This window comes from Dromaius novaehollandiae, chromosome 27 (assembly GCF_036370855.1).
Source record: "Dromaius novaehollandiae isolate bDroNov1 chromosome 27, bDroNov1.hap1, whole genome shotgun sequence".
In the NCBI taxonomy this organism is placed as follows: domain Eukaryota; kingdom Metazoa; phylum Chordata; class Aves; order Casuariiformes; family Dromaiidae; genus Dromaius; species Dromaius novaehollandiae.
In genome coordinates, this window is record NC_088124.1 from 6,759,758 (window position 1) to 6,783,491 (window position 23,734).

The window sequence follows — 23,734 nt, forward strand, 5'->3', positions numbered from 1 at the left end:
GTATTTTAATGTTGTTTTTTAGCGGCTTGGCTGTGTGTAAGGACACTGCCAGGGAACACTTTTGTGGCTGAAACAGTGATAAAAAGCTCCGCCGAGGGGAGTCTGTCCCCCCCCGCGGCCTCACGGCCGCCCCGTCCCCGCTCCCGCCACCCGCCAGGGCCGCTCGGCCGCGCTACCTCAGCGCGGCGCCATGGCGGCTCGGCCCGGCGCGCCCAGCGCCCCCTCACGGGCAGCCGGAGCCGCCGCCGCCGCGCGAAACTTCCCGCGGGCCTCGCGGCGGCCGCCCCGCCCCGCTGCGCCCCGGCGGCTCGGCTCGGCTCGGCGGCCCCCGCCCGCCCCGCTGGCTCCTCCCCAGGCCGCGGCCGGGGAGGGCGGAGCGGGCGCGCTGCCGCCGCCGCGCAGAGCAGCCGAGCCGCGAGCCGAGCGGGAGCGGCGGCCGGCGGGGAGGCGGCCTGAGGGCACCGGCCGGGTGAGCTGGGCGGCGGGGAGGGAGCGAGCGGGGCGCCGCGCCGGGGCCTGGCGGGGGCGCGGTGGTGCCGGGCCGGGGCCGGCGCGGGCCGGACATCCATCTTGTGGGCCGAGGCCGCCCGCCCGCCCGGGAAATGGCCCCGGGGCCGCCGCGCTCCGGCCGTCAGGTGCGTCCCGCGGGACGCTGGAGCGGGACGGGGAGGCCGCTCGGAGCCGGCAGCCTCCGCCGCCCCCGCGCGAGGCGAGAAGTGGGGAGGGAGGCGGCGGGGCCGCTCGCTCGCGCCGGCCGCTTCCCGTTCCGCGGCGGCTCGTTGCGTGTCGGGAGGGGAGCGGCGCCGGCCCGGGCTGGGGGCTCCGGGCGGCCCGGGCTGGGGAGCGGCCGCGGGGGCTTCGCCGCGGTCACGGCTGGAAGAGCCGCGCGCAGGAAGGACGAGTCGTGGAAACTTTTCCCCCCCTTCTCTCAGCGCTTCGTGAAGGGAAGCGATATTTCCTGAAACAGTTGGTTCTGGCCGCCGCAGAGGCCTGTCCGCCTGCGGGGCGTTGCGGTGCCCGGCTCCGTTTCTGCTGCTTTTCCTGATTTTTGTCTGTGTAGTAGCAGTAGTCAGTGCAAAGAGGAACACGCGTTATTTGAGCAGTTAAACCGAGGAAACGGGCTGTTTAGCTGGGAGCTGCTGTCCTTGCTGTGAAGTGCCTCACTGTTTTCATTTTTGTTCCTTTTTTCTTAATGAAATGATGTGTTGTTAATTTTCACTGGTGATAGTAGATTCCTCAGACTTTAAGATATTTAATGTGCGATTCCTGAAACTTTTAGACAGCCCGGAGTCAAGCCGTCATGAAATGGAGAAAACGCTGCGTTACTCCTGGAGGTCCGGGCCTTTCGTAAGGAGCCAGCGCGAGGGAGGTAACGCGGGGGAAGCTCTGCGTGGAGCATCCTCGCCTTTGACCTCTGCAGTGTTTTTAGTTTTCAGAAGTAGTGTAGTTCACCGTGTCCAAAGTGAAAACTTTTGGATTATCCTGATGACATTATCGCGTTGCTATAGTGACTTCATTGCGCTGGGAATGCCGTGCTCACATCCTGTTGCTATGGAAAGGATGAGTGTTATAAATAAAAATATTTAAGGTTCTGTTCGTAATTGTGGTAGGAGAAAATGCCATCAACTTATTGACACAACTGCCTGAAGACCAGCAGCATATCCCAACAGAAATTTTGGTGCGGAGTTGAAAGCCAGGCAGTTAGCGTTTCTGTTTCTCAGCAGCTTGTCACTTCACTCTGTGTGCTGGATAGCAGAAGTTGTGAAATCCTGGCTTTAGAAACCAAAATGAGAATATGTATGTAGTTCCTTAAGGTGGAGTTGACAGGAAGTGAGGAACTATGCTCCCAAATACTCATTCTAAAAATAATCTATTTTCATGCGCAATATTTTCTCCTGATCATGCCCCAGGACGAGAGGAGCATTTGTGTTCTGTCAGACTAAGATCGTCCACAGAAAAGTGAGTTGCACTTCTTAAAAGCAGATATTTCCCATGTCCTTTATAAACTTAGACTAACTCTTGCAGGGTGCAGTTGGTCTAATCAAGGCACTGTATGCACTGCAAAAAAAAGTTGATAGCATTTAGTGGGCCCAAAGGGTATTGGAAGCCCAGGAGTTAGAATTCTGAAGCTTCAAGTGAAACCAAGAGCAGTGTATTTAATCATGTATTTTGGCTCTGGAATGGCGGTTTTTAGGGTAAGTAGCTTTACTAAAGACTTTGAGGAGGACTGCATGCCAAGCAGGGACTAAAATACTAGTACAGTGTAATTCCAGTGACATGTTAATGTTTTTATTTTGAGACTAGTGTTTACACAGCTTATCAAAATAGTTTGTATTTGAAACCATAAGCTGCAAATATACAGACAGACTATTTTGTGATACATTTCTTGCCTGCTCATCTAGTCTGAGGGTACTGTCTTTTTTTTTTTTTAAAAAAGGAAACTTAATTAGATGGTAGTAGTGTAACCTGTGGATGAACTCTAATGCAGAAGTATTAATTGTATGTTGAATCATAGTCTTGAGGCATAAACAACTCTAAACACTTGTTTGCACTAATATGTTGTAGTAGTTTTTGTCTGGTACCATGCCTGCATACAGTATACTTGGTGTCACTTTGAACTTGTTATTTAGCAAACAGACTTGTTCTGTGCAGCTTTACAGAGGTTTAAAAAATCATTTACATACAGACTTCGATTACATACACAATGTTGTAGTTTTATACCTTTTACGCAGTCACCTGCCAAACTAAGAATCCTAGTATTTTATCTAATATTTTATCTGTCTATTCTGGTGGAAAAGGAGGTGAATCCTTTGAACATAAAGTTTAGATCTTTACTCTGAATATATGAAATATTTTTTGCTTGTAGCTGCTTGAAGTTCAGAATTCCCATGGGTCCTGTTTTACAGTCAGCCTGAGTGAAATCAGTTCAGCAGAGCACTGCTGGGGACTGGGTTCTGTCAGATGGGTCTGATGGTGGGTCTGAATCAAAACTTTGGGAAGGTGATGATATAGGTGACTTCCTGTTTTTTTGCTTGCTTTGCATTTCTAATGTGCTAGGTTAACTTTAAGCACAAAGCATTTCTAGTAATTATGTGTGTAATTCTGCAGAAGCAGTTTCAAGAGATACCTAACTCTCAACTCAGTTCCTGGGGTTGTGGGTGTTTTTTCTCTCCTTGAAGCCTTATTTCTTTTTGAAGAGGAAATAGTGTTGGGGGGGGGGGTTAGCATAAAGTTTGAAGTCTTTTTATGCTGAGCTCTAAAGTAGTGTTAGATTTGATTTTTACTGTGATTAAAGGGCTTATTTATTCTCTAGCAGAGTAAGTTCATGTAATAATTTAGTTGCAGTTGTATGTGATCTTAATGTTCAGTAGTTATGCTCAGTTGACTGACTTTAACATTAATTAAAGTGTTTCTTTTATTTAATAGATGATAGGAAATTAAAAAGAATTGTAATGGAAGCATCTTAAAGGGGTTCTCGTAAATCTCGGGGACAAATTTTTTCAGGTAGACATTTGTGCGCATGCTTTGCGAAAGCTGCTGATCCTGGAATGGATGAGATAATGGCTAAGATAAGTGGCCTAATGGCTGAGATAAGTTAGGATGTTAGAAAGTTGGAAAGAAAAGTTAATCTTAATGAGCTGTCTTGTTTGATTCAGTCTGTCTTGTTCAGATGCTGAAACTTGTGTGAGGTGTTTTATTAATTGCTCTACAGAGTATTCAGATTCCTAGACTGCTCTGTTGACTCTGGGTGTAAATTAATGTCCAAAGAAGTCCACAGCTCAAACAAGCTTCTCCTTGGTTTATATCATGGCATTGTAAGTGCAAAAAGGATAAAGGAAGAACAGCTTTTTGTTTGTGAATGTATACCTTGGAATGAGAATACAGCGTTATAAGCTCTTTATTATTCAGTATGATTGAAAATGCAATATGCTTTCTGCTGCAAATATAATGAAGTTCACTACATTTCAATTCATGACAGTGGTTAAATGGAGCAAAAACTTGTGAAGATGAGTTTATTTCAATCCTACATATACAAGTAATAAATTTTATTAATCAGTCCAATAGAAGAAACATAATTTTATGGGCAAAACATTTCACAGAATGATTTTTTTCTTCTTAAACCATGCAGTTAGAAGTGTTGAATTATGTTCTCATCTTCCGCAGTTGTATGATAAGATTAGAACTCTGACAAGTAACATATTTAACTCCTTCACTTTTTCATTGTTGAATTTTTGTTGTTGAGCTTTCAGGAGTACTTGGAAGCAAGAATTGAGTAGGAGTCTGTCTAATCCATTTTAGTGCCTCAAGCACAGACTAATACTAGAATGAAAAAAACCCACCTTTAAGTGAAGAATTGTGGAATAACATATCAAAAGAGAAAGGATTAAAGAAAGTGTGGGGAGCAGGCATATGTTCAGTAAGAGATTCTGAGTGAGAAGGCTATGGAAAAAACCTATATAATGTGACTGTGCATACAGTTTTTATATTGAATTAAAATAATCCTTGACTGGCCTGCATATGTACTTACAACTTAAAAGTTGGAGTAACATTACTGAGCCATGTACCATTCATTTTGTATTTCAGTGTTGCTTTTAGCCTTCTTCCTTAAAGGTCCTGTATGACCTAAGAAGGTTACTACAGGAACAATAACTTAGAATAGTCTTTGATTGACTAAATGGGGTTTGGTTTACACTTGTTTGGGAGAACTGTGTTCTAAGTAACACTTGACTTGAGGTTGCTGTGCTCTGGTTTTAGCTTTATGACTGTTTCTGTCTCCTCTTTTTGTCCCTGGCTCAGGACTACCAGGGCAGTCCTAGCTCTCAGGGGATGCAGATATCCTTTTTTGGGGAGCTAGCACCTTTAGAATTGGATCACAACATTGATGGGACCAGAAAACAAATCAACTGAATGAACTTCGTAGTGTGATGTTACATTAATAGGACAAAATTAGGCCAAAAGTCCCTCCTCACTGATTCTTTGGAAAACAATTATAAGCAGTAGTACAGATTCCTTGGATGCATCTAGCTTTTTTCCTTTCTTAAGATTTCATGTTTTATACTTAACAGATTTTTCCAGAATGAATGATTTTCTTTGATTTATAAAGTAGACAAGATTTTTGAGTAAATATGATTTTTTCTTAGCCACACCTCTGAGTTTTCTTAAAAATGCAAGTAATATGCTGTTAAGATTACTGTTTAGCTAGTAAACCTGGCTTTCAGCTTGGCACTTGTTCTGCTAATTTAAGATCTTTAGGATAAAACCTGGGTATGGTGTATGAATAATGTTATTTCAGTTATGTTTCATAGAGAATCACCAGGATGGAAAGCAGCTACCAGATTAAATGGCATTAATGTAAGCTGTCATGCTACAGCTGGATATGTTTGGAGTTGACTTGCTCTTGCTTTTCCTCATGTGTCTGAGCAGGCTGTGGAGGAGAATCCTCTGAGGTCAGAGTGGGTTTGTTATGGGTGACAGTTTTGAGGGGATAGAGTAGGCAACGTGCACTGTTGTAGCTAGTCTTTTTCCATATACAAAAAAATTTTCAAATTGCATATGTTATGATGCATAAAGGAGACATTTCATGCCTTTAAAGATCAGCTTACCCTGTAGTGTTAGAAGCAAAAGGAAACTGTTTGACCAAAGCTGTTATATGTGATGAGCAAGTTAAGCTGTGAAATGCTTTGAAATGTCTCTTGGCAAAAGTGGCCCATGGTTTTCTCAGTTACTTCTCATTAGCAATGTGCAAACTCAGTTGCTTGTTAAACATTTATGTAATTAGTGATTTTTTTCATGTAAGTTATCTTAAAAGATCAGTTGGCTCTTTTAAGTCACGAGCTTTCTAAAATTACTGGTTGAGACAGCCCAAGATTCTATGACAAGAAGAAGAAATGTATTTAGTGCTGGTTTGGTTCATCCTGACATCCACAGACGTTTCGGTGAGAGTGACTGACCCTCTCTATCTCCTGGAGTCCTTCACGGCTGAGATTGGACGTGGGAGAAGCAGAGCCTGGGTCTCGCTGGCAGGCGCAGCGGCACCCCGCGCCCTGCCTCGATGGGAGATGTGCAGCCTGTCCTCGCATGATTCATTTCCAGGCTGACAGCTTGTGAGGTCTCTGGCTTCACACTGCTCTGGAAACAATTTCTGTATCCGTTTACTAGGCCATCCAGACACAGTCTCGTGGGGTTCAGAATCCTCTCTTGTCTATACTGCCTTTTGATTATATGCTAAACATAAGGAGAGATGAAGGCAACAGAGTTTTAGTTCGAAGAGGAGAAAGTTAAGCTGGGGGGATCTAATTGCTGTCTCCAGCTATCTAAGGGGGATCACGATGGCCATCAAATCAGATCCTCCTCAGAGTCACACAGTGAAAGAACAAGGGGAAATGATTGCAAATTGCAGCAAGGGAAATTCCAGTTAAATGCAAGGAAACTCCTTCAGTGACTGAGCACTGGAATAGGCTGCCTGGGAAGTTTGGAGTCTGTGACCTTGGAGATGGTCAGACTTGACTGGGCAAGGTCTGGCATGACCTGGTCTGACTTTGAAGCTCGCCCTGCTTGGAGCAGGGGGCTGTAGTACAGACCTTCAGAGACCTGTTCCAATATAAATTACTCTGTGATTCTTCTGGGTTACATGTGGCTGTGACAACACTTAAATTGACTGAAAATAGTCAAGAAACTGCACTTTCCGACTACGTCTGACCTAGGGCAGTATCCTTCTGTCAGTCTTGTGCTGTGAACGTGGTAGAGGTAAGGCAGCATCTATTTGCTTTCCCTGTTGCATTTAGAAAATGTGATCTGTAGGTTATTCTTGATGGTAGATAGGTGGGTGAAAGCTTGCTGTCTGTCTGCAGTGGCAGCAGACTGTTACTGGCAGGGAAGAGCCTGCGCTTGTGGGAATTGATGCTGTGCTGCCTTTCTGTCGTGATGAACGTGGGGTCTTCGTTGCTTGTTTGTCGGCTTGTTTGCTTGTTCAGGTGGAGACTTCTGAGATATCACCTGTGAGTTGGTTTTACATGTTTGCTGACTGAATAAAATCTTCCAGAGAGATAAGTGGCTCACTATTAGAGCCAGTGCTTTCCTGTGACAGTGGTAATTTTGTGAAGCGCTGCCTACTTTCCGATCTCCCTGTTTCCGAAGTGGGGGGAGTGCAGGAAGAAGCTGCACAGACGTGAGCGGCAGTGGAGCACGGTGCAGGACGGAAGGTGACTCCCAGTGTCACTAGCAGACCCCCGCACCGGAGTGCTTCATTCTGGGCTCCCCTGCCGATGCCTCTTCCCTGCCAGGCTCAGTGTGAAACAAGCCTTGATCTCTAAAGCTCTAAATGGGACAGAAATTGGTTACTTACAGATCGCTTCTCCCCTTGCAGTTGCTGCAATAAGTGAGGTTGTCTAAGGCGTTCCTTTTAACGATATTAAAATGCAGAGGCTGTGGGGAGATGGGTTGTGCTCAAGGAGGAGGCATTGTCTGAGCATTACAGTCCTGATCAGAAATGGTGTGTTTAAGCTTAAATTGCATTCATCTTCTGATGGGGCATCAGAAACATTCCTTGATTTTGATCACTAATCATTTGGAGTTTTTGTATGTTTGATATTTCCAGGTTGTATTTGGAACATTGTAGTAGCCAATACATCTAATTAAAGGTGAACTACAAAACCATTTGGGTTTTTCCTGTTTCCGTGGCGGTGGTCCACAGCGCGTGACGGTGTGCGCTGTGTCAGCCGGCCGTGGCAGGCAGGGTGGATCTGCCCAAGTCCGAGTGTGGCCGCCTGAGCGGTGTTTTCATGTTCGCTGCTGCTCCTCCACGCGGCAAGCGGCCCAGCAGGTCTTGTGTGCTGGGGCTTGGGAAATACCTGCTCCACCCGACCAGTCACTTCCCCAGTGCATCGGCAGGGGCTTGACGTGAACCTAGGTGAAAGCGTGTGTTTAGTTTTTTTTAAATTGGGAAATCCAGATGCTGGCAAAAGCAGACCTTAGTGAGTACTTTGAAAAGCTCTGTTTTCTTAATTTTTTTAATGAACAAAATCACATATTTGGGGGGAAAATCTGATCCTCCTCAGGGCTTTTATAACAAGAAACAGGTAATGTAGGGCAAGCAGTGGAAATGGGAGATGAAGAGCTGCTTACAGGCCATGACTGCAGATGCTTAACTTGGCTTTCTTCACACCTCTCACTTTGTTTGACTGAAAATACAGGGAGCTGGGCAGTAGCAGCCCTGCTGAGCAGGTGGCCTGAGTCATTAGGGTGTGTTTTTTATTTTGAATATTGATAAGATGGAAGGTGTTTAAGTCCACCTGGGGTGCTGAAGCAAGTGGTCTGAATATGTTCAAAGCAGTGGTTGTGTTATGATTGAAACAGATCTTTATTAACTGTTCAGGTGAGACAGGCAGAAATGCATGCTGCCCCAGTGCTTTGCGCGCTTGCGTAAGGAGTGGGACAAGCATCTGTGTAATAGGTAACTGCCGCTCTGTCAGATGCTGCTGGGAGAGACTGCTTTTTGGAAATGCACCGCAACTGCTAGTGCCCAGTGGGTTTGCAATCAGTTACGTTGCATAACTGCTGCTTGTTCGAGCATTGCAGAAGAAACAGACTAGCTGTATTTCGTTTTTGAGTGGCTAAAACTGCAAATTAAAGACTTGTTGAAATGTTTGTTTTCTTGTTGAAATCCATCTTGGATCCAGAGATGTTGTGCTCTGGTGTGTTCTAATACTGAAAAAATTTGATTTTGTCATATTTAAATTACAGTATTGCATGTGAACTCATAGCTTTGAAATTTGCTCTTTCAGAGATCTGAGCATCCACGGCTCTAGCTGGCTTCAGCTGGAGTTGTGGGTGCTCAGTGCTTCCCAGAATAAGACCACTATTACTTTTCCAAGCACTTAATCTGTATGGAATCAGATATGTCTAACATTTTTAACACATTGGTTGAAAATAGACACTTATGATGGGAAGTGCTGAGTGTGTGGGAAGAGCAGTCAGGCTGGGTGTATTGGCTGCAGTGCTTTTTCTGTAGTGTTCCTTTCTCTAATGTAAATAAACCTGAAGTTGTAGGGAGAGGCTGCTCAGAAAAGAGCCTTTCATTACAGACAGCTGACACAGAGTAGTGCCTCTTTATGTGCCACCTACCACATGGTTGTTTGAAGTAAATCATAGGTCACTGGGTAAGGTTATTTCTGGTGCAATTCTTTTTGCGTAAGTAGCCCATTTCAGCACGTCTTGCTGTACTCGGAGATGATGCATTGGTGGTGTGCTGAACGGCTGTTTCTGGTTATTAGTCCTGAAGAACAGAAGTCTTGGTGGATTTATGAAGTAAATACAGGTGAATATAAAAAACTTAGCCAATTGTTACTTTCACATGCTTTGGGATGTAATGCTCATAGTTGGAAGCATTATTAAGAATAAAAATACAGCTTGCAGCTGTTCCCATTGACATTTTTCATGGCATATTCATGTACTTAAGGCTTTTAACCCATCAGATCACTTATATTATTGCAATCCTTATGACTATATATCATTTTATGAATATACTGCATTGGCATATTGATTACTAGACTAGATTTCAAACTTAGAATAAAGCTTTTTCATGAATTGCATAAAAAATGATCTAATGGATGCTCTAATGCTCCGGGGCGGTCTCTTGGATGGGGTGCGTGCCAGGAATGTGTGGCTTTCCTTTACTGGGGAATTCCAGTGCTTTGTAGCCTGTTCCTGTTCTAGGAACTGTTCGCTCAAAACCTCATCATAAACATCAGCTACAGGTCAATTTAGTACTAAAACAAGCTTGAGCGATGCAGTTCATGCAGTAGCTGAGCGTGGCATTAGCAGATGTCTGGGACAACTAAGTAATGTCTACAGAGCTCGGAGGCTGAAATGTTTGTTGTTGTTTTTCCTGTTGAGTTAGTGTGAACTGCAACTCTATGGACAGAAGCTTAAATTCCTAAACATCTCAAGCCCAGGGACTGTAGTGCACGTGGGTTTGTATGGTTGGTTTTGCATTTGTAGAGTTACTCAAGGAAAAAAGGTTAAGTGGGGTTTTTAACTTTGAAAAGGTGTCCTGACTGAAGTGGAAACTGCAGAATAGCAGATAGCAGCAGTTAATTTTCAGATGAAGTATGGTGTGCTCCAAGGTCTTGATCACAGTACAAAACTGGCAGTTTCCAGGCCATATTTTTAAGCAGACTTGCTTACTAATATGGGAGAGATTTTTTTCTATTGCATTATCTTCATCATTTCAAAGACTAAAAACTTGAGTTTTTCATTCCTGTTTGAAAGCTTTGCCTTCTCTACCCCCTCTAAGTTACTCTCGGAAGTGCCGCTGTTGGAGATGCTTTGTCCAAGGCTGTTGCTGAGGTGGAGAGGAAGGACTGGCCGATGCCAGTGATATTCATCTTGTTCATAGATCAGTTGCTGTAGGATGTGTCCTCCCTTCCTTCTGAGTTAAACTTAGCATCTCTTCTTCTGAGAGCAGGAGTCCAACTGCCCATGATTTTTTTAAACAGCTGTATAATAGTCTATTTTGGTTGTAATCAAGGCTGACCTTTAAATTCTGTGATGGCTTGTATAAAACTGTTTTAAACCATGGGAGCTGTTTCCTGTAAGGGTTAGTGTCACCTTTCATTACCCATGAAAGACATTTTAGGATGAATTGGCAAAGTTATTTTGTCTTTTTAAGCCAGTCAGATTCAGAAGGTATTAAAAACTTCAGAGAATTTACTGTGCAGATGTAGTAAAATACCCATTACAGAGCCTTCAGAAACTCAGTTCTAGACCCTTCTGCCCTAAAAGTGTGGTGCTCTTCAGAGTCCATCACTGAAGTCTTAATCCAACTTTGAATATCCCTTCAGTTAAAGTGTTCATGTAGGAGAAACTTTTTTCTTGTGAAGCAAACAAAACTCAGCTTCTGCCCGCTGCCCTCCTTCCTGCATGTTCCAGGGAGCAGCATTAAACAGCTAAGGAGTAGGTATGGTGTTAAATAACCTCAGTTTGTTACAAACAGTAATGAAACTGTTACTTTTTCTGTGGAGTAATTAACTTGCTGCTAATCAGCTTCCCATCAAGTTTGAAAAATTGCTGTGGGAACACGTTAAGAGGTACACCTGGACTTCATGGCATGAATATATCCATTGTTAGCTTGACTTAGGTGCTCGGCACAAGGGCACTCATCACCGAGAGTGTTTTATATAAACTGATAAACAACATATTAATAAGCGGCCATATGGTGAGACTCTTCATTCAAAAAAAAGGTTAAAACAGGCATTTAATTAGCCTTGTTTGTGTGAGAACAGTGGGTGTTTGGGTTGCTTGTGGCTGACACGCACACTAAACAAATAAGCATTTTTAAGGCAGTGAAAATGTCTAGATGCATATGCAAACTTGACCTTTAGATCAATCAACATGGTCAAATCAGATGTATGCACACAATCTGATTATTGCAGCTTTACTGTTGAGATTTAAAGAATTTTAATATTTTCTGGAATTTGTTAGTCTCCTAAAAAGCTGGACAGTGCTCTATACTAATGTAAGACACATTTCAAAGGCTTAATATTAGTTTTGAATTATCACTTATGGGTAGAAATACTCCTTCAAAAGCAGTTTCTCTCTGCATCTTTTACAAGAAGTTTAAAAAAAAAAAAAAAACCTTAATAGGCACTGCATTAGTCTCTCTTTCAAAGACTGTATTTTGGAGTATAAATACAGTTAAATTAAATTCCACCCCCACCACCTCCTGCCCCAAATACAAAGCTTTCTGGGTGCAAGGCAGTTTTTAAGGAGGCAGGGAAGGAAAGAGGTGTTATGCTATAGCATAACAACTTTTTTACACTAGTAAGCTGTATGGCATGGAAGGACAGCTACTCCCTGCGTAGCCGTTGGTCTGCAAGGCTGGTGGTACTGCCCTGGCGAAGCGCGGTGTGCTGAGGGCTGGGGTACTGGCTTCCCATTGCCTCCTTTATTCGTTTTTTGTTTTGTTCGCCCTCGTTATATATCTGGATGGTGCAGTACTTGCACTGGGGTGGTACCCGGGCGTCCCGCAGCCCGGGTGCGTTATCTTCCCGCGCCCTCGGGGCGGAGGGGCGAGGAGGCTTGCTGCAGCTCCCTGCTGGGTCTAAAGCCGTGTACCAGTTTCACTGCGGGTATAAAACTAAACTGGTGAATCTCCTTTAGTTGTTATACCTTAAATGAGTTCTGGGAACAGAATAAGCTGTCTTAGGCTGTTCCAGCTGCGTGTGCATTATGGTCCTTTGGTAGTGTAACTTTTTTTCTTTGCTTAGTTCTTGTCAGTTTAAACTGTGCTTTGTATGATGTAGCCCTTCTTATGTGTAAAGGCGTGTTAAAATGTTCCTCTGTAAGTTGGTTTCTGAAAGACTAAAGATGCTATTGAGGTAATCTTACTGCACCTCACTTTTGTTTTAGTCTAAAATGCATTTAGAAAATCAGTGTGGTCAAGCAAGTATCAGGTAAAAAAAAGGAAATGAACTTTCACTCCATTTGTGTTGGGCATGGAAATCTATCCCATAGTAATACTTCCTAGAAAAATAGATTAGTAAAACAGTACATTTTGAAGTATTAAGTAATTCACTTGACTGAAGAAGAAATTGTCTTCTCAATAAGGAAAATTTGTAAATCTTTTTAACCTTAGTACAAATTTTATTTCACAAAAAAGTCCCAAATTTGTATGGAGTTAAAACAACCCTCCCAAAAATCAAACTCCCAAACCCTGACTGTGTATAGTCATTTAGACAGAAATCCTCTCTTGAGCACTTTGCTGTTTTTGAATAGAAAAAGACAGGGATTTACCTGTGTCTGGTCACTATTACTGCAGAAATAAAATAACTACTTAAAATGAAAGCTAAAATTGCTGTGACGGTCTGCCTACCTCATGTCACTTATTTACTCCAATTATATAAACCAGGAAGAACATAGTTAAGGACGTTGCCAGGCTACTATCAGCACAACAACTTATTCTTACCAAGTATAATGTAGTTGGTGTTTTTGCTATGATTGTGCCTCCAAATTCTGTCTGGAATTTAATCTTATATTTAAAAAGGTCAGACTATTTTTTCCACTAAAGAATGTGGAAAAAACCTAATATGATTTTAAATCAATGGCAGGTTTTGGAGGTAGGAGAGAACAGATGGGAGGAAGTCCCATAAGTTGATTCTGTATCTCATGTTCATGCCTTTAACATTCTCATGTTTTGCTGATGAGAAAGGGTGGGGGGGAGATTTTTCTTTTCTTCCTTCCTCTAAAAAAAAAAAAGGAAAAGCTGTCAAGAACTGTTGTGTATTGTGGAAAACCCTCTGCTGAAAAGTCTCCAGTAGCTCTAGATCAAAAGGAGAGAAGTGGCTGAATGCAATGGTGTTGCTTGGGAGGACCTCTATTGCCATGTTGTGTCTGTTATATGTGAATTATTTGTGTAATTTGTTGTGATTGTGTTTCTACATCGTGCCTACGCAGCACTTCCCGTTGAGCTACTGCATGTGTACAATTGAAAAAGGAGTTTCCCCGAAATCTCCAGAACTTAGGTGGGTGTCTTTCCTTCTGTTTGCAGTTCAGTGCTCGTTAGTATTGAATTTGCAGCAGTGCTGCAGCCCGTTTGGAGGGCGGCTGCCAATTGCAGCGAGTGACGCGGTGCGTTGTTCTAATTTAGGGATGCAGCGTGTGCTGGTCCGAGCTCCGCTTCTGGCTTCCCTCCCCGTGTCTTTGTCCCCTTGGCACATGTCCCTAGCAGCTTTCCGCCACTGCAGACCACTGGGACAAAAACTGAATTAGCTGTTCGAGCATGGCAAGCTTTAGTTGCCCAAAGTACTTGCTCCTTGCCTGAAATACTTCGATAGCAAAGCAATTCAAAATGAATAAGTAGGCAGTCACTTAATGGAAGTAAACATCATGATATTTAAAAGCTGCAAGTTCAGTGTGGGAAAAAAAGGTTAGATGGAGGTAGAGCAGTCTCAATATGTTTGTGCGTAAAAGCACTTTATCCAAAGTGCAGAATAACTGTTATTTTCAACAAAGTTTGTTCCTCAGACTTGTTTGTTTGTGTTGTGGTTAATTTGTCCAAGCCCCGGCTCAGCAGAAGGCTGCGGTGGGAGAGGACTGCTCGCTGCTGGAGGACTTTACTCTCCCTGAGGCTTTTATGGCTTTGGCCCGGAGTCGATAATCTCCACAGTACAGTTCACAGGCTGTGAAATTACGCAGAAACTAACGACTTTCTTGGATGTGATTCAGGGGGAACATGATTGATTGATGCTTTAGGTTTTAAGAATGGATATGGAGGAGATGCAAGGGCTGGGCTCCTGCCTTCTCCAGCTGACTGCTTCAGGTGTGCTAAAACCTCTCTGCAGTGTCATTCTTCTCTTGCATTCAGAAAATGTTTGCTGATTTGGCATGTCATTAGTTTACTCTTTATGTATGTGTCTGTCAATGTTTTTGGCTTGTTTAGCTTGTATTTCAGAAGCAAAACAATGTGTGTCTAGTCAGTTATAAGTTAATTGTGATTGCCTCTGATTTGGGAAAGATCTGTAATTAAAATGTTGCTGCCTTCAGTTGTGTAAATTCATAAATTGTTGGGGAAAGTTGTCTTTCAAAATATTTTCCCCACTTTGTGTTGCAGTGAATTCAGTTTATAGCTGCTTTATTAACATGCTTTAGTGCAGTAGTGGTTCAGAATTAGAGTCAATTATCAAGTCTTACGATGGGGAAATGCCATTTATTTATGATCTGCTTGTTGGCAAACTTAAGACTTCTGCAGAGGAACCCATATGTTTCTGAATGTTGCAGACACCCCTGTTTTCTTACACTGGAGTTACCAAAATATAAATAGGCTAAATTGCCAACTTAAATTTCTGGAACTAAAATGTGTTTTCCTGCTTTTTTAAAAAAACTGGTTTTTACCAATGTTAAATTTAATAGAACAAAAGCTTAAAAACTAAAAGGAGTTGAACATATACTATGGAATGGGTCATACTCTGTAGTTGTATAGTGACTAGTCTGACGACACAATTATGCATGTAGCTAATTATATGCTCGTTGCATTGATTTTTCTTTGATGTTGAAAGTTGTCAATAGAAATGTTCATATTTTTACTGTTGAATCTGAAAAACTGAGTGATTTCTGCCATAATATATAAAATAATTCTACTATAATACATAGATATAATATAAAATAATTTTATTTAGATATCAGATACTGTAATGGTAATAAGCAGTAAGTCAGACTGTGAAAATTGCATGACTGGAAATCTGTCAAATTACACTTGCACTTGAAAAGTCACCCTGAAGTCCTACTTTGTGTGGTGTGGGTTTTTTAAACTCATTTTTCTGGTGTCGGCTGCCTCAGGAAAAGTTGAGTTCTTTGTGAGCCTTAAAGACAAGGAGATTGATAGAGTTGGTTAAGTGACTTGGCGAGTGAGTCCATGGCAGTGATTTTCATTCTCTTAAATAAACTCTGTGCTACTTAATAGGGTAAGTGTGTAAGAAAGGTTTTTTCACTCCTTTCGGGGGAGCTGTGTGTTAGTTAGTGGTGTGATCTGTAGACAAACACCCTTCGTTTGTGACCCACCATCCCACTTCCCGTCCCGTTTCCGTAGCACGCATGCAACAATTGTGTAATTGTTGACAGCTTGGATTAACACTAGGGAAGTATTTAATGTACTTTCGACTTCGTTGAGCAATTTAATATCGAAGAACATGTTGTATAACAAATTCCTAATTAAGGAGCAGATGGTGAATGGAAGTTTTCATTCAACACTTGGAGCCAGTGTTAGACCCAACGCTGTGTGAGCAGCCAGCTTTCAGGGACCGCTGGGGTTTTGTCTGCAGCTTGGCAGCGGCAGGTCCCTGGGGAAGCGGAGGGCAGAGCCCAGGTCTCCTCCAGCTCTGGCTATAGTGTCATTCGTTCTGCTATTTATGTTTTTGCTCCTGAAGGGAATCTTAGTTTTAGCATGGTTTTTTTTTTTTGATCATTACAAATCTTTCCATTGCAAAAGTGCTCGATTGGAGTTTGAGAGCACAGTTGTGATAAATGAAGGAATTTTGGTGAAGAGTTGTTTAATTGGGAGGGGGGAACATTTTCATGATCTAGTTTATAGTAACTTAAAAAAAAACTGGCATGAAGAACAGCTACAAGTTCAAAATTAAATAGGCTTGTTTATAGTAGCCATGATTCAGTATTTAATTGCCAAGGTAAAAATAACCAAGACATGGTTGTGATGATCCAAGAATCTGCGCATGTCCCATAGGGAACTGGGGAAAGTGGCTGTTTCTGTAGCGCGGACAATTGGCAATAGGAGATGTTAAAGTTCAGGTAGTCGTTTGTATGTTTTTCTTCTCCCTAATCAGTAAAATGCTGGCAGTGTATTTCCCCTTGAAAATGTTAAATATTTTGGTTTCCATGATGTTTCTGGTTCAGTTTCCATATGCGAAAATCAGACCGCTAGAAAAAGGGAGGTGCAGATGATGAGCAGGCTGGTGCACAGAGGGAGGTGGTTATCTGCTTGCTTCCCTCAAGCTTGGTCAGTCTTGTCTGCCTTTCTTGTCTGTCTCCTTTTTCCTGATTTGTATCTCAGTGATATTGGACTGAATCTTTCAAGTGAACAGTAAGAGAACAAAATACTTAATAGGGTAAGAGTGCAGAGGGTCACAAAGCTGCGTGCTGGGAGGCCATTTCGTGTGTCTCTAGGAACTGATGCTGATGCTTGTGGTTTTCTGTGTGTGCTTGTTCAACGCCTCACTCTTTCTGTTCCTTTTCCCTCGCCCTTTTTAATCTAGGACTGTACGTTGCAGTTCTTCAGTGAGAATGAAGTCTGCAGCGTTGAATTATGTCATCTGTCTTCAATCCTGTAGTCGAGACTGTCAGCTCTTTTACTAAAATTCCCTGTTTTCAAGTGTGTACGATTTGGAGCTAAGCAAATGTTTGCAGCAAGAGCTGCATGAATGAACTCTGCTGTTGACTTGCTTATTATATTTGGAAAAATATTTAACAAGGACTATGACAACTTAATTATCTGTTTTTAAAACACTTTGGTTTCTACAGTTTTGAGGTGGTACATATCCATGGCACATGCCCATGCCTCTGGAGTGCTGGATGCAGAGCTGCTAAAAATATTTTGAAGAATAGTTAAGTTTTCATTCAAACTTTGTTTTGTATGTTAATTTCTTATATATGATTGCTTTTTTGTTCATATCAAACTTGGGTGTTCTTACTGTTCCTGTTTTATGTCTGGAAGTGAAGTAAGTTGCTGGGCCTATGTTAGCTCAGTAACAGAGTTAAACTGGACCTGCTTCATATTCCAGAAGCAGAGTATAGTGATGGGTGTTATCACGATTTGATGTTTCCATGATGCTGATATTAGATGAAGGGTCGTGATACAGCAAGTGTTAGGATGTTTAAAAGCATTTGGGCAAGGAGTCAGCAGGTTGCTGGGGGACTTGGCTTGCTTTGGGCACTTCGTTGCAAGGTGGCACTGGGAACTCGTCCTGAGGGCTGGCGGATGCTGCATTCCTTGGCTCAGCCCAGCTCTGCTCTCTGCCCTCCACCCACTTCTGTTTCATGGCTTGTAGATGCTCTTCGAGTGGTGTCACACGATAACATCTCGGCTCTGCTCCAGTGCTTCCCTGGGAGGGCAGGCCTGAGTGCAGCCTGCTCCTGGTCCTCGCTCGCCTCCGCTGCCGGAGCGGGGCGCCTCGGCGGTGGTTCGGGGGCAGAAAGGATGCGGAGGCACCGCGAGGGGCACAGTGCAGGTTGGAGGCAGGGCAGAACAGGATGCCAGAGGAGTTTCAGAGCTACTCCGATAGCATCAGTCTGATACTCTTATTTCCTGCGTGTTCAGCAGTGCCGTGCCGTGCCACGGCTCTGGTGCGCCTCTAGCTCTGCTGCGGGGCCGCTTGTGCGCTGTGTGCCGTGCAGCCTGGCGCGGGGTTGTGTTGTGATCGTACATGCATTGCATCTGTCTTAGAAGAAAGGCGTGCACTGAGATTCTGTAAAATAATGATACTTTATCAGTGATGCAAGAGTCATTAGGTTTGTACCGCAGCAGTGCTCATCCACGGTGCGTGTGGTTAAGCTACAGTTTCTGCACTTTGAGATTGATCAGATAACAGACTGCCTTTAAAGCAGTTCATCTGTTCCCATGCATCCTTCAGAGTAGGATGTGTACTGGGTTTTCATCTCTTAAAATGCATTGTGAGATTGAAATAACTTAAAAGAAGGTTAGGTTGACCTCGATTTGTCTTTTGTGATCGAGACCCCAGATCCTGCTTGGGTGCATGCCAGTGTTTTGGAGTGGAAGGCAAATCATGGTGGACAAAACAGATGCAAAGTGTATGTCCCCTACATGTTGTAAATAAGACTAGTGAGACAGTTACAGCAGTCCATGTATAGCAGATGCAGGGGAAGATCAGGCAAATATTTTGGGGCCATTTCTGGATATTATTCCAGTTCATAAGATTTCATATGTAAGTTGCAGTGTTTTTAGACTGTATGGTTAATAAGCTTTCAAGGCTTAAAAGCAAAAATTCCTCAATCATATCTGCAAACAGCAGAAATACTGGTCTCTGCCTCCTGCCTCTGAACAGCCCTACTGAGGTGGGCAGCTGTGGGTCTTCCAGCTGGAGCTTGGAGAGTTTCGTGCAGTGCATGTTAGGGAGCAAAAGCGCAGCAGGAACGTGGTGGATTGACTGCAACTGCACACTCCTCCCACGGCATAAAGCTGTCTTTTTGTTCAGGGACAAATGCGGGGAGAGGAATAACGAGCGTGCAGAGCGCGTAAAGCTCCTCAACGCTTGGAGCTCTGTACCGAAGGGTTCCCAGCCGAGTACCTGAATAATTGCAATAGTCAGAAATGGTGTTGCTGATCTGTTAAATGTGGTCATGTCTGTTTAAAGCTACCTATTTGATTTGTATTTGAAGCTTGGTTGGAGCATTAGTCACCACCCTCAGTATCGCTTCCTGCTCCGTGCTGGCTGTCTGAGCCGGTTAATATTAGTGTGTGCTTTAAAGGGCTCGTTGCAGTATGTGGGAGTTGAAGTATGAACAGATTTCTCCACCCTTCTGCCCTGTCCTCCTCCCCTGACTTTTCGGTCAAGTTTTTGGCTTATGACTCACTTATTACTGACTCAATTTTTAAAAACCTCCTTGCTGATCTGCTGTCTGGAACTTGTTCTTCAGAAATCTCTTTTGCTGGATGTGCAGCTGCTCTGAGGCCAAACTGCCCATCTCTTCCCAAGCCACGTTACACCGGTGCAACGTGGGGAAGGCTGACGCGGGACACTCCGGGCCAGCCTGCCTGTAGTGCGGGAGGAGGTGTAGCAGCATTTCTCCTTTCCATCTCCACTGCACCTGGTGCCTCCCACCTGCAGCAGGGCGGTGAAGGGGCAGGTCTCTCTCCAAACCCATGGTCGTGGTCGCTCATGGCTGTCTGCAGACTGAAGCTGCTTCCTTGGGCTTGAAAGATGGGATGATTAAGCTGACAAACTGCTCCAGGAATTGCATAGCACAGGGACAAGTTTTGCTTTGCTTCTGAAAGAGAGTACATTCCTCTATTAAACAGAAATGCAAACTTCACCATTATGAGCTGCTCTTTTCACCAATGAGACTTCAATTTTGTGTTGTCTTCCTATAGTTCACAAACTGGAGTAGCAGCTAAGGTCAAGCATTTTTAATGGCATAGTGAAGTAGAAATTGTGGTTTGCTGTTGTTTGTGCTGCCAATTACGCCTGGGGCAAAATAGAAGTGGATTTGAATTTTCTTAATACCAAGACAAGACCTACTGCATTTTCTGTTTTTTGTCTACTGAAGTTAGAGCTATGAACCCTTGGTTACTGTATGTGCTGACCAGGGGCTGTAGGACGACTCCAACAATCCTGTGAGCAGCACGGAGTCGCTCCAAACTCATGCTTTCTGATCTGTTACGATGTGCGTGGCATTTTTCTTGAACGATTATTGGACACTGCAATGTTTTCAAGTTTCCAAATAAATGCAGAGTTAATTATCGTACTGCTAAGCACACTACTTAATCAGTACAATATTGTACTCATTAGTTTTACTGTATAAATAACACTAATAAAAATAGCGTGGGGGTAAACTTTTTTAATCTTAAGGCAATGAGTATTAAAGGCTTTCTTAAAATTATTTTACATTGAATTTGTGCTCAAGAACACTTTTAAAATCCAAAGAAACCAAAATGAGACAGGGAGGGTCTTGTTTTCATAGTCTCAATTACCTGCAGCCTTAAGTTTTTAAATATAGTTGTGTGCAAAAATATTTAGTTTATAAATATGTAGTTGCATCCTGAAGTGTTTGTGGTGTGTGAAAGAATGTGCAGTGTATTTAAACATACGGTTAAACGGACCATACAGCTGTATTGGGGAAGATCAAGTACCACTGAGCACAGAGTGAGATGACTGAGTTAAACGCTGCGCTTGGGGCATTCAGCACCTGGGTACTCAGTAGAAATGGGTTGGAAGAGGGAGGAAGAGCTGCCAGGTGCCCAGGAGGAGAAAGGATTTTCCCAGTGCACAGTCACTGTGACAGGCTGAGTAAAAGATCAAAAATAAACAGTGCTGCTGGCCATTGTATCTTGCCTTGTATTTACGCTCTGCACTACAGTAATGGTTTGTCTATTTAGTGTACCTGGCCACAAGACGATCAAAAGTGCTATGAGGGGCAGAAAACTCCTTTAAAGTACTTGGATGTGTAGTTCTGGAAGATCCTTGCTGCATTATTGTCTTAGATATGCTTATATTCATAATGCCTTGAGATAGGAGACTTTGTCTATGAATGAGTGCAGTGCTTTGATTTGCAGGCTGAAACGGAAATCAGGATTATAGCTGTTGAACTTCTAGTGTGAAGGGACATTGTGGGAAACGCTGGGAAAATGTTCTGGGATTGGGTTATGTCGGTGGCATGTCTCCTCTGCTGCTGCAAATCAGTGTTAAAGCATGCATGCTTCCAGAGTACTCGACCAGGTTAGATATGTAGCACAAGCTTGCAGATGAGTGGTGTTGGCAACCTGCTGCTGTGAAGCAGTGTGTGATTTAAGGCACCGTGGGAAACATCACTTACTGTGCGCAGGAACGCTGGAGTGGGACATCCCTCTTGCTGTCTCCTAGCTGTTATGTCCATGCGTCTGCTCTGCTGTGGCAGTACATACCTCCAACCTAGAGGTTAGGAAGAGAAGAAAAACTAAATCAAAATGGTTGAGAGCTTTTGCTGGTGCTTGGTGAGGATCCCCTGACCCATCTGTGATCCCATAGCCAGCAAGGGAAGCAGAATGAAACATCAGGACAGAAACAAAGGTGCAATTATTCTGCAGTTTTTCTGGAGAAGCTGGGCTAAGATGCAAGACAACTTATATTGTCTCGTAGATGCACCTCTTTTGCTCAACTGATGATTTCATTCAGGACAGCCAAGAGCTGGGAGTGTTGTGCGAGTTGCCCAGGCCTCCGAGAAAGGCATTGCTACTGTTGTTCAGTAACTGCTTTTACTGACTGTGCAACAGTCCTCACTTACCCACCAGATGCCTAGTAGCTGTGGTGCAGTGCATGGGAGGGCAGAAGTGGTAAAGATAAAGAAGCAGGATATGCAGAAGAGGTTTTCACATGAAAAGTTGACTGTATTTCCATGTTTAAAATGTTTATTTGCAAAACTGTAGTTTGGGACTATAATCATTGTTAAATGAACTAGATGTTATTTAATTGCATCTTTCACTGTTAGTACATCAGGAAACTATTTGGTTTCTCTTCCCCATGTGTTATCCTAATGTTTCAATAACTGGATAACAGGGATTGAAAGCAATAGGTTAAAAACCATGCAGACTCCTTAGGTGGAAGGAAAAACACAGTGAAACTGGTCAGTCCTGCGGCTGGTATAAACTGGCACTATTAAATCAGTGGCATTTGCCACTTATTACAAGCTGAAGTTGCCTGCTATTGCTTATTACTGGATGCAAACCTACAATTTGAACCTGTAATGGTGGTTTTTAAAATGTGGCTCAAACTTTTGGCTTGCAGTGGAACTTAGGTTGTTGCAATGTGAGGTGTCTTTCAGTCTTCAGGTAGCTGTCTGCCAGCAGTAGCATGTTTTTGGACCTAAAGGGTTAAATGATTGGCACCTTATCTTTCAGAGCTTTTGGGACCCTGCAAAATCAACAATTTTATTTAAATGTTTTGAATGTATAAGTAGCAGTTTGTTTGGCAGTATGTAGAATGAGCTCTAAAATGTACAAGGGGAGGAGATAAGCTGTTGGCAGCAGCATCAGGTTGTTATTCCATTGCAGACTGACTTAATATTTTGTGCTTTGAGGCTTTGCAACCTGTATGTTGTGTATTGTTCTTGTACAGTAGACAATGCAGTTATCACAAAGGTTATCCTTAACTCTGTTATTTACAGTTACAATGTGGGAAGTCTTGTAACTGAGCATGTGAAGCATAAAACTGTGTTTTTGTTTAAATCTCATTGACCCAGTGTAGATTGTCTACAGTTTTAAAACACTTGGCATGGATGTTCTGAAAAAGTCACGTATGGCAGGGGACAGTTCAAACACATTTGCTCTTGTGTTTTGTAACTGGCCTGGGTCCTGGGAAATGACTTCAATTAGAGCATACTTAGTGGTTAATGTATTTATTTAGGAAAGATGAGAAAAGGGAAGATGTGGCTTCAAGATTCTGATTTTTGGAGCTTTGCTTCCAAGTCTGGTTGGAGGACAAGAATACAGAGCTCGTGTTCAGTTCCTCAGAAATAAAGGAAGAGGAGTGAAAGGGACTTCAAGGATATCTAGAGGAGACAGAAAAGTGAAGGCCAACTGTCAGGTTTTCACCACCTGAACATTTCACTGTTCCAGAGGCGAGATGAAATCATATTCAAGTTTGTGTATTTAGGGTAACTTGATTCTAGTAGCTAGAAATTGCTTAGAGTTCCTTTGATTAAGCAAAGGGCAAATTTTGTAGCAGTCATGTTTTGGTTTCAAACTGAAGAGTTGCTTTGATGCTTGTAATGCACTATCATTTAAAAAATGTTTTGAGGAATGAATTTTTTTTTCTTTTTCAGTCCCTTGTAGGGAGCCTGGAATAACCTTCCATAGGGCTGTTAAGACTGATGAGAGATCTTTTATGCCAAGGTAAGAGTTTTTTAGTGTTCTTAATACATTCTCAAATGAGATTACCAATTGTGGTAGTTGGGGGAGGGAACTTAAAAACTGACAAATGTAGAATGCATGGTTTGAAATAAAAAGAAAAAACTGCCTGAACCATGTTTCCTGTAGCAATGTTAAGAAACACTGGAGTTGTGCTGCCTTTCCTGATGTCATCTGCAGTTGTACAAAGTGTGAATCTGTGAAGACAGTCCTCAATTTTTACTTTTTCAAGCTAAGTCAAGAATGTGCCTACTTAACATGACTTTTTTTGAAGTCTTGTTATGGTCTGTCTTAATGGGGTTTGTGTCATTAATTATACCCAATATTTCATTGGGTTATGCAAAAGCATCAAACCACATGCTTTTAGTCTTCCTCATGCTGAGCAGCATGCCTGTACCTCGTGCTACATGTAGCTCCATCAGCATTTGGAGGAGGAAGAAGAAACTAATAAATACAAGTTGCCTTCCTCAGAAGTATGAAACTGTACTCAGGCATTTGCATTTCAGAGGGTGCACATCACATCCCAGGTTAGTGTGAAATCCTTGTACTCAGTCTTCAGTGCAATGTTTGCTTGTCTTCACACCCGTTCTTCTCTCCCCCTGTATCACA

At 42.9% G+C, this 23,734-nt stretch overlaps 1 protein-coding gene across 3 annotated transcripts in view; it reads left to right on the forward strand.

Annotated features, from left to right (window-relative positions):
- The first annotated feature begins 319 nt into the window (after positions 1-319).
- The window catches only part of RAP1A (RAP1A, member of RAS oncogene family), a 44,018-nt gene continuing 20,603 nt past the window's right edge, over positions 320-23,734 (forward strand). Inside the window, exons 1-2 of one of the 3 annotated variants that reach the window (XM_064498163.1) lie at positions 320-469; positions 23,041-23,110. The gene's annotated coding sequence lies outside the window, so the exon portion shown is untranslated. Of the gene's footprint in view, positions 470-1,297; positions 1,370-1,935; positions 1,960-23,040; positions 23,111-23,734 lie in introns of those variants that run through there. The other 2 variants (XM_026111853.2, XM_026111854.2) reach the window with 2 other exon arrangements.